Source organism: Hyaena hyaena, unplaced genomic scaffold (assembly GCF_003009895.1).
Source record: "Hyaena hyaena isolate Hyena2069 unplaced genomic scaffold, ASM300989v1 scaffold_461, whole genome shotgun sequence".
NCBI classification, from domain to species: domain Eukaryota; kingdom Metazoa; phylum Chordata; class Mammalia; order Carnivora; family Hyaenidae; genus Hyaena; species Hyaena hyaena.
Genome location: NW_024081095.1, coordinates 712,017 through 723,101, shown reverse-complemented (window position 1 = coordinate 723,101; position 11,085 = coordinate 712,017). Strand labels below are relative to the sequence as shown.

The 11,085-nt window shown below is 39.6% G+C and overlaps 1 long non-coding RNA gene across 1 annotated transcript; it reads left to right on the top strand.

Annotated features, from left to right (window-relative positions):
- Positions 1 to 2,331: 2,331 nt before the first annotated feature.
- LOC120246294 lies at positions 2,332 to 10,325 on the top strand. The gene is made up of 4 exons (XR_005532004.1): positions 2,332 to 2,435; positions 5,738 to 5,832; positions 9,446 to 9,665; positions 9,831 to 10,325. It is a non-coding gene; the product is annotated as an uncharacterized LOC120246294 (long non-coding RNA).
- Positions 10,326 to 11,085: the final 760 nt, after the last annotated feature.

Below are 11,085 nucleotides of genomic sequence, written 5' to 3'. Positions count from 1 at the left end.
ATACTGTAACTGTATTCTCTGTTTTTTGTATTAAAGATGTCTTAGGTATCTGGTGATCCTTTGTGTTTGCACATATTTAAGAATGTGGCACACTGAGAGTGTGATAGTGGAGATTGTTGGCTTTGTTGTAGGAAGATCTGTCTAGAAAAGTGCTATCTAATATAACTTTATTCAATGATGGATATGTTCTATATGTACGTTGTCCAATATCATAGCCACTATGTGTCAATCATTACTGCCATTGAGGAACTGATGCTTAAATTTTACTTTATTTAATTAATCAAAGTTGTAATGTAAATCATTACAAGTGACTAGTGGCTACTATATTGGACAGTACAGGCCTATGGTTTCTCTTTGAATTTTTTTCTTAATGAATTGAGTTGGATTTATTTAAGAGCTTTTTTTTTAAAGTTTATTTTTTTTGAGAGAGAGTCAGAGAGTCAGGAAGGGGCAGGGAGAGAGAGAGGGAGAGAGAGAGAAAAATTCAAGCAGGCTCCAACTGTCAGCACAGAGCCCAGTGCGGGACTAGAACTCATGAACCGTGAGACCATGACCTGAGCTAAAATCATGGTTAAGAGTCAGCCACTTAACCAACTGAGCCACCTAGGTGCCCCTAGAGAAAGATCTTTGAATGTTTTTCTGGAAGGTTAGGCTTTGATTCCTACCATTCTGAGAGTCAGATAGAGATGGAGGGCTAGAGGCAGGGATGAATTTTCATTCCCAATATGCCAACATCCACCTGTTTTAAATTTTCTATTTAGTATTGCAGCACCCCCCAACTTTCCCAGAGTTCACTGGCTTAGCTTTTCTATAAAATAAACTTCTAGGCTTTTGTTGTGGGTAAATAGGGTATTTGAGACTCTAAGTGCCTCTTATTTTTTGCTCTACCTTCAGTCCTATTTTCAGAGCTGTCTAGTGCATCAGTTCCTAAAACTTGTTTGTAATCAATGCTTCTCAGCTCCCCCCGTCCCCCCACCCCCCACATTTTGATATCATGTCTTTCCTCATTCTTTGTCCTTATGATTTGATGTTTTGGAAAAAAATATTTGTCATGTTTTAGTGGGATTTCAGAAAAGTATAAAAAACAAATGTGCATGTTCAGTCATCATCTTTACTCCACAGTTGGCTTGTTTCATATGTGGGTTATCTTTGCCCATTCAGACTGCTATAACAAAAGTACCATAGACGGACTTAAACAACCAACATTTATTTCTCATGGTTCTGGAAGCTGAGAAGTCCAAGATCAAGGTGCTGGCAGATTTGGTGTCTGGTGAGAATACTAATCCATATTGACAAAAGGCTCCACCTCATGACCTAATCACCTCGAAAATGCCCTACGTCCTAATATCACTTTGAGGGTTAGGATTTCAACATATGAATTTGGGAAAAAGGATTACCTACGATTTCATCCAACTATTATTAATTTAGAAATCATACCTCCTGGAATAATTTCAAATTTGTAAAATATTTTTGCATTTTTAAAAAATAAACTCTATCAGCTGACTTCTACAAGCATTTTAAACGTCCACTGAAACTGAATCAGGATAATTGAATGGGTCTCCCATAACAGGAGAGACTTTGATCAGGTTCAAATATTAGAGGTAGATTTCTATCTCTAAGAAAAAACTTTGGGTAAAACTATACCTTCTATTCAGATATATGCAATTAGCTTTTTGAATTAATTAGGCCCTCTGTATAACAGGAAAGACTGTAAAGGCTCAAGCACAAGACAGTTCCTTCTATTTCTTTGGGATAATTTTTGGAGAAAACATTATTTATATTCAAGTTCATATGGTATTTAGGCAAATCAATATAAAATATAAAGCATGAGCATAACCTAATCAGCACTAGTGTGTTTTCTTTCCTTGTCTCCCACTGAGGGGGGTCAATACTGGTGGTTAGATTTTTGTGGGGGTGCAGATTCAGATTACCATGATATGCAAAATATAAAGTACTATTTATTATTCATCCATATTTATGGAATTGGGCATAAGCCCAACATACATTTAAAAGAATATATGATAAGGGCGATCAGCACAGTCATGGGTAGAGTAAATAATTTAACTTTATAAAGTAATGGTTTTTTTTTTTTAGTGCTTATTTATTTTTGAGAGAGAGGGAGAGAGATGGACAGAGCATGAGTGGTGGAGGGAGGCAGAGAGAGGGAGGCACAGAATTGGAAATAGGTTCCAGGCTCTGAGCTGTCAGCTCAGATGTGGGACTCAGGCTCTCAGACTGCAAGATCATGACCTAAGCTGAAGTCGGACGCTTACCCGAGTGAGCCACCCAGGTGCCTCTAAAGTAATATGTTTTAAACTTGCTTCAGTTTAGGCCTTATATGGAGTTGGATGATTTACTTCTGCTTCTCATTTTCTAAATGTAAGCTGACTTTCCTTGCAACATAAAGATGGTCAGTCATCTCCTATCTACCACAGGTAAGACCAGTCAACGTCCATGCTTAGAACTTTCAAAGTGCTCTGGTCTTCTTCAAGATTGTGACCTTGGGGCATAAGCCACCAGAGCTGGCTGGTTTTGCTAACATGACCTCTGGTTGCTAAAATGAACCTCTTCTCAGTAGATTGCTCTTCTGCTTTTGTTAAATCTAGAATTTGATTTCTGTGTAAATCTTAGTGGCTGACAAATCACACTTGTGCTTGGTTTTCTGTTCAGTGGTTAAAGCCAGCACCCCACCCACGTGGTTCTACCTTTTCCATAAACTCTTACTGTGCCTCAAATTTGTACCTCACAGTTAAATATCTAATTCTACAGTGTGTGGTTGCTATTTGCTTCAGACGGTCTTTACTCCCCCTCTGCTACTCTTCCTCCCCGTCTAACTAAACTGTGATGATTCAAAAGACAAAAGTCATGCTTGATATGTCTTTGTAGCTTCCACAGTCCACGTATGTGGAGACATTCAGATTAGGCTTTATTTTACCATGAGACAACTGTGATGTGTGCCACCATTTATCTTGTACATCCTCTATTCCAAGTGCTGTGGAGGCACTTTACATATTATTTCTCATCCTACATAGATCCTGCAAGGGAACTGATATTCTTATCTAATTTCTCAGTTGAATCTGACACTCAGAGGAAGCAAGTAACTTATAAATAGTTAGTAGGCATCACAGTCAGGGTTTGGACTCAGATTGAACCCAGGACTTGAATCCATGTTCTTTCTACTACTGTATCTCCACTTGCCTCATTCTCAGATTTCACATAGAATTCAAATAGGCATATTATAGCAGCATTACTTAGCTTTCAGCTAGATTTGTAATTTGGACTACTAACTTAGATGAAATCTAAGTCCTAGCTGATGACTTACAATGTTAGCTCTTCTCTTTTGAGAGTCAGGTGACCAACTTTCTGAGCAAAAGTACTTGTCTCTGGGTGCCTGGGTAGCTCAGTTGGTTAAGTATCCTACTCTTGATTTTGGTTCAGGTCATGATCTCATGATTTGTGAGATTGAGCCCCTCATCGGGCTCTGGGCTGACAGCACAGAGCCTCCTTGGGATTCTCTCTCTCTTTGTCTCTCTACCCCTCCCCAGCATGCTCATGTTCTCTCTCTCTCTCTCTCTCTCTCTCTCAAAATAAATAAATAAACTTAAAAAAAAATACTTGTCTTTTTAGGGCTACTGGAAGCTTGTGAGAGAGCCCAAGAGTGTCAAGATGTTATCAGCAAATAGCCTGGTTTTAAAACCCAGGACTTCCCCTGAGCACAACAATGGCAGGGCTATGTAGTGATGTAGGGCCTATAACTTGTCCCTTCATTTCCTTCTCCGAATTTCATTACTCCCACATTTTTAAAACAACACATCCTCTATGATATAATAATGGGCAAGCACTCTGAGATTTCAAGTGACAAGTGAGTGCCAGGAATATTTTATTTGTCTTGGAAAGATATAAATTCCCAGATCTATACAGATTCCAGTGGCTTTCAGAGAGACAGAGCATGCTGCTCTCCTTAAGAAAGGCCACCAATGGGAGTGATTTTTGATGATGCAATGCTGATATTTTAGTACCATTCTGGAGAGGGAAGAGGTGGGGTTTCTCTGGAGCCAGATGAACTCACAATTAGTTCTCACCCAGGCTGCTTAAGCAATTACGATGAAACCAAATCATATTACTTTTCTCTTCTACTCCTGATAAAAGCCTCAACCCTGTTCCTTCTGCCCCATAGGGCACTTGGCTGGCCATTATTCCTAACACTATAGACACTATTCTTTGCTTCTGTTTCCAAGCTACAACTGTCACAGTGTAAAATAAGAAGTGTGGGGGAATAATGCACACCTCTCGGTTTCACTACTTCAGAGGCACCTAGCAACCCGGTCTCCAGGCAGGCAGCACGAATCTCTGGGTAGTTTACTGCCCACTCACAGCAGAGGCGGCGTGCTCTCTGCAAATAGCCTACATCTTTGCCACTGCCAGCTTGGTGGTGGGGTAGTGGTGTCATTCGGTATCCTTCAGGACGTTTGGTTCTTGTTCTGGGAAGATTAGGGCAAAGCAATGACCATTTTCCCAAAGCTGTTTGTGGAATCAGAAATTAGGTCAAGCAGTTCTGTACTTGGGGTTGCATAGTCTAAAATCAAAACCAATCATTTTGATTCTTTCTTTTTTTTTTTTTTAGTGTTTGACACGTTTCTGTCATGAATTTTCCAAAACATTCATGACACTCTTTTCTAAAGGATGAAAAGAGTGTTTCCCAGTTGTGTCTATGCAGTGAACAACCCTCCTGGCCATTGCGTCCATCTATCAACACACCCATAAAACATTCCCATAGTTTTTACCAAATCTACATCCTCCCTCCAAAATGTTAATTGGGCTGAAGACAAGCCTGCACTGGTTTACCAACCAGCCTTATGAACTTTCCATTTCAGGCTCATGCACTACAGGGCCTAAGTATGGATAAGGTTGCACTTCTGATTTGCTTTCTGTACCTCAGGGAACTGTTAAAGGTTCTTTGTTTCTTTACTACTTGTATTTCATCTGCATTTTAATCCTTCCCTAGAGTGAAAACCCTGGAGAATGGAAGTCACATCTCTTTTGGAGGGAAACCAATCTTTTCCTGTGGTGACTCTTTAAAGAATAGAAGGACTCATGCTCCTGGACATACAGAGCTTGACCTAGGAAACAGTGCTGTGGATAGAGAGGGTTGATCCCAAGATATCAGGAAGGGAATAGGTTTAACCTCCAAGTCATTCCCTCCCTCCCTCACCAAAGAGTTATGGAATTCCTACCATGTTTTAGGCCCTCTGCTAGGAGCAAGGGAGACAAATACAGATAAAAAATTTTACTGACAAACTCATAATCTGGGTGATATTTTAGTGAAAACAACAGTTAGTAACAATGTCACATTCATTGTAATACAGGTACGTTTAAAGTGCTTTGAGAGCTCAGATGGGATGGGAGGGCTCTCTAGGGAGGCAGGAGAGGAGAGGGAGCGAGATTTATAGAATTTGGTTTTTAATAATAACTCTGTTACACACTTGGCTCACAACATTCCTAGAAAATTAACACTTGGCTCCTATGAGCTGTTGTGAACCTGGTTCAGCACGCCTTGGGATGAAGGTGAAATTGGGAAGTGTAGATATATCTTGTAGCCACAACTCTGAAGTTTAGACTCTCCTCATAAGGCAAGATAACTTGACATTTTAACTAGTGTTTTTGTTTCTCTTGTTTTATGTATTTTTATTTTCTCCCACAAGAGAAGGTGATTAACTTTTATTTCTCCTTATTTCAGGGGCTTTTCTATTGCTGGGCCAAAACTCTTTCTCTAAAGAGCTAGACTTGAATTACCCACTCTCATAGGACCACCTGGATATGGTCAAGGTGAAGGTTAGTAATGATCATTGTAGACTAAGACCAGAGGGCCCATTCTTGAATATATTTTGTGAGATCCTTGTAAACTTGAAAAGATTCTTGGTGGAAAGAACAAGCTTAATAAAAAGACTGAAATTGGGGGTTGGTGGGTGAGGGGATGGGTTAAATGGGTGACCAGCATTCAGGAGGGCACAGTTTGGCATGAGCACTGGGTGTCATATGTAAGAGATGAATCAGTGGGTTCTCCTGAAGCTAAGACTACACTTTATGTTAAGTAACTTGAATATAAATAAAAATTTAAAAAAAAACAACCAGAGGACTGAAATTGACTTTCTCACCAACTAAGTAGCAGAGAGTTCAGCATAATTTAAGTATTTTAGAGAAGTTAAGAGAAGTGATATTTCTTACACTCCGATGTTGTGGAGTGAAACTTATGCCCATTCCAGCTGGAGGTCATACATGCTTTTTTTAACCAAAAATATGACCTGATTGTATTTAAATTTTAGAAAGATAATTGTCACCCACATAGAGAAGGAATTGGAAGGAATTTTTCTCACTCTAAAATGAGACTAGTTAGGTGTGAGCATCTACCATGTTAAGGAGAACAATCAGGGTAGTCTGTGGGAATAAAGAGGAGAGGACAGGCTCCACAGTATTTCAGAGGATAAATGACAAAGGGTTGAATACAAGTTTTAGTATTTAAAATGTGAATTGTTATGACTTAGAGGCAAATGCAACCCTGTGCCTATGGTGGTTACCTCTGCCTTTTGCAAGCCTGGCACAGTGCCTCATACTTATCATGTGCTTCATAAATACATGTTGAATGGATGAAAGGGTGAATAAATCCATGCACAAACAAATATACATGTTTTTACTACATTAAAAATGAGTCTGGTCAATAGAATGTTAAGACAACCCACAGACTAAGAGAAAATACAAAATATGTATCTGAAAAAGGACTGCTATCTGAAATACATAAAGAACTTTTAAAACTCAATGATAAGGTGCCAGGGTGGCTCAGTCTGTTAACATGTGACTCTTGGTTTTGGCTCAAGTCATAATCTCACAGTTTCATGAGTTTGAGCCCCACATTGGGCTCTGTGCTGGCAGCTTGGAGCCTTCTTGGGATTCTCTCTCTCCCTTTCTGCCCCTCCCCTGCTCACAGGCACACACACTCTCTCTCTCTCTTAAAAAAAAAATTTAAAACAAATGGAAAAAAAACAAAAAACAAAAAAATAATGAGGTGCAACTATATACTTATTACAATGACCAAAATCTGGAACACCCAGAACAACACTTGCTGACGACAGGATGGAGCAACAGGAACTCTCATTCATTGCTGGTGGGACTACAAGATAGTACAGCCACTTTGGAAGACGATTTGGTGGTTCCTTATAAAGCTAATCATACTCTTACCATATGATTCAGCAATACATTCCTTAGTATTTACCTAGAGGGGTTGAAGATTTATGTTTGTACAAAATCCTACACATGAGGGGTTCCTAGGTAGCTCAGTAGGTTAAGTGTTCGACTTTGGCTCAGGTCATGATCTCACAATTCACGAATGTGAGCCCCATGTGGGGCTCTGTGCTGACAGCTTGGAGCCTGGAGCCTGCTTAGGATTCTGTGTCTCCCTCTCTTGCTGCTCCTCACCTGCTAGTACTCTGTCTGTCTATCTGTCTGTCTCTCTCAAAAGTAAACAAAACATTTAAAAAAATAAAAAAAAGAACAACCCTGCACACGGATGTGGAGCTTTATTCATAATTACCAAAACTTGGAAGCAATCAAGATGTCCCTTCATAAGTGAATGAATAAACAAACTGTGTTACATCCAGCCAATAGAATATTATTCAGCAGTAAAATGAAATGAACTATCCTGCTATGAAGAGATATGAAGGAACCGTAAATGCATACTAGTAAGTGAAAGAAGTCAATCTGCAAAGGCTATATACTGTGTGATTTCTACTATATGACATTCTGGAAAAGACAAAATGATGGAGACAATAAAAAGGTCAGTGGTTGCCAGGGAGTAAAGGAAAGGAAGGATGGAGAGGTAGAACACAGAGCATTTTTGGGTCATTGAAACTATTCTGTCTGATACTGAAATGGTGGATATACGTTACTATGCATTTGTCAAAATCCATAGAATATACGACACCAAGAGTGAACCCTGATATAAGTTATGGACTTCAGGTGATACTGATGTCAACATAGGTTCACCGATTGTAACAAATGAGCCACTCTGGTGGGAGATGTTGACAGTGGGAGAGGCATGTGTGTGTATATGAGAGGATAATGGGAAATCTCAGTGCCTTCCACTCACTTTTGCTGTGAACCTAAAACTGGTCTAAAAAAGAAAATCTATTTATAAGAAAAAAAAAGAGTCTGGGAGCTAGCATGAGGGCCCATAACTTAGTACCTGAATGATGGTTATGAAAACGAGAGCGTTACTCCATTGCGTGAAGATGATATTCTGACTACACTTATATACAGATCAATGAGCCTGTCAATGAAGACAGATGACAGTGTGGCGGGAGGAAATTCAGGTATACAGAATTATCATTATATTGTGTTGAAAAATAGAGTATGAGAATTTGAATCACCTTCACCCAGTATTTTTGTACATGAATGTCAGGTAATTTTCAACTTTATCCAGTAGTTATGGGGAATGTCAGCTCTGTGTTTCCAACCCACCACCTTTTTACCCAGCAATTGTAACAAGAAGCACATTTCAGACCACGGTATTCTAAGCAAGCAAATATTTGCTAGCCAGCAGACAGAAGACATCATACAGCCTGGGTATGTTTGGAATATTATCAGTCTCAACCCTTGACACGATGCCCAGCCTCTTTATGCAAGACTGTCTCCAGGATGAAGGCAGGCATGGTCTGCAGGAGGGAAGGTCAGGCCTTTTGGTCAGATCGGATGACAAGATCATCCACTGATGAGAAAGGTGCAGGCCACACCAGCTGTCCCCCTGGTATGAACTACTGGCCTGGGTAGGTACTTCTATATACGTTGTTCCTGCAAAGGTAGAGATATCCAACACCTAATGATCACATAACTTAAACTCCACTAATTTTGCCAATTAGAAATTTTTTCTAACATGCTCAGTAATAAAGCTTCTGAAGGTGATTTTGACCAAAATACCTTTGAATGCCACCTGGCAAGTTCTTAGGGTTTTAACTCTTATTTTGTCACTTCACATGCTAATTGGTCACTAGGACACAGGTAGATTAGAATTTAATTGTGCACACCGAGTTCCCAATGTTTACATACCATGGTATTGTAAAGCAAATTACAACAGACAATAAAACCAAAAGAAATATCAAGAAAAAGATTTTTTAAAAAGCTCCAACATCAAAGTGAAACTGTACTTATGTTTTGCAATGGACTGGTAATTATGAGATCTAATTGTACATGTTCTCAATTATTGCGTTGGAGAGAGTGAGTGTATATGGGGCTTTATAACATTTAAACAAAAACAATTTAAAGCAATTTACTGCCTTGGTTGATGTGGCATCATGACTTCTTTACAAGATTCCCATTAACAAAGCCCTTTATGTAAGGCTTTATTTGATGGATTTTTTTTTCTTTCTTTCTTTCTTTTTTTTTTTTTGGTAACAAGAAGAGCCACCAGTACTATGGCTGAGCAGAAAAATATCCCAGAGAGAGGTTGTCATAGGAACTGTACCCGAGGAGCAGCTACGCACATGATAGAATGTACCATCCAAAGAGGAGAGGAAGGAACTGATCATGAAGCTACTCTTACCATCGGTTTTAGGGAACAAATCTTTCATGAATCATGAATTTCCTCATGGAAATTGTCCTCAGTGACAGCAGCAGGGGTAGGTGAGATACTACAAGGCTATGGGGCTGATGATATATGTACCTCATAGGATTTTTGTAGGAGATTAAAATAGATAAAATACATTAAATATATACTATATAAAGTTCCTGAAAAACAGTAATAAATAACGATAATCTTTACTGTCCCATGTAATCCTCACTAGAGCCCTCTGAGGAAGACACAGTCATTATTCAAGTTTTCCAGATGAAAAGATGAAGCACAGAAAAGTTGACTTGTTCAAGGTCACATGGTAAGTGGTAGCGCTGAAACTCAAATGCAAGGTTGTCTGACTCTAGGGCACTTGGCCTTAGCTTCTCTGCTGGGCTAAACTAGTGGGCAATCAATGACTGGTAATAGTTATAAAAATGATTCTTTGGTTGTGGAATAGTAGTAGGAGTTTCAATTGCCTTTAGATACATATGGCTGAATGTCACTGCCTTTATTGATTTTGTTTTTCCCTTGAGCTTATTTTTTCTGAAACCACACAGAAATGTGGTCCTACAGGATGACAATCACTCTGTCCCATTTCCCTCCTTACTCCCTAGTGCAGAGGTTCAGGTTGCCCCCAGACAATTGATATTCTCCTATAGAGCTCTAAAAAACTAAGAATCTAAGACACCTGGGTAGTTCAGTTGATTGTGTCAGACTCTTGATTTAGGCTCGGGTAACAATTTCATGATTCGTGAAATTGAGCCCCGTGTCAGGGTCTACGCTGACAGTGCAGAGCCTTCTTGGGATTCTCTCTCTCTCTCTCTCTCTCTCTCTCTCTGCTTTTTCCCTTCTCGATTATGTGTGCTTTCTCTCAAAATAAATAAACATTTTTTTAAAAATGCTACATAAAAAGTAAGATTCTTCTCTCTCCCTCCCTTCCTCTTTCCCCCTCTCTCCCTTTCTCTTCCTCTGCCTCCACTTCCACCACTCTCCCTACCTACCATCCCCTATCCCCGGACCATACCTGAAGGAGGAATTCATAGCTGGAGAATTCATAGCTGGAGCTTCCTCACTATACCTTCCCCAAAGTTTTGAGACCCTATGTTGTATAGGCTGAATTACATCCCCTCCAAAGTTCCTATGTTGAAGTCTGTTAAAGAGAAAATTATTCACAACCCTTGTTAAGAAACAGTAAGGCAACATTTATTCAGGGGGACTATCACAATAGGTACAGGGACCAGGACAATGGGGTTTTGTAGTAGGGGAGAGAGACTGAGTTCAACTTCAAATACAGAAAAAAATGGCAATTTGTAGGCAAGAAGTGCGGTTGGGGATTGATGGTCAGAAAGTTACCAATAGGAAATACTATAGGTAATAGAGGAGTCTGTCTAAACCAGCCTGACAAGATTCTTGCTGAAGGCAGGCCAGGGTGATCAGATATCATCTGGGGGAAGGTAGATGGTGAGGAACCTGATCAGATATTGAGG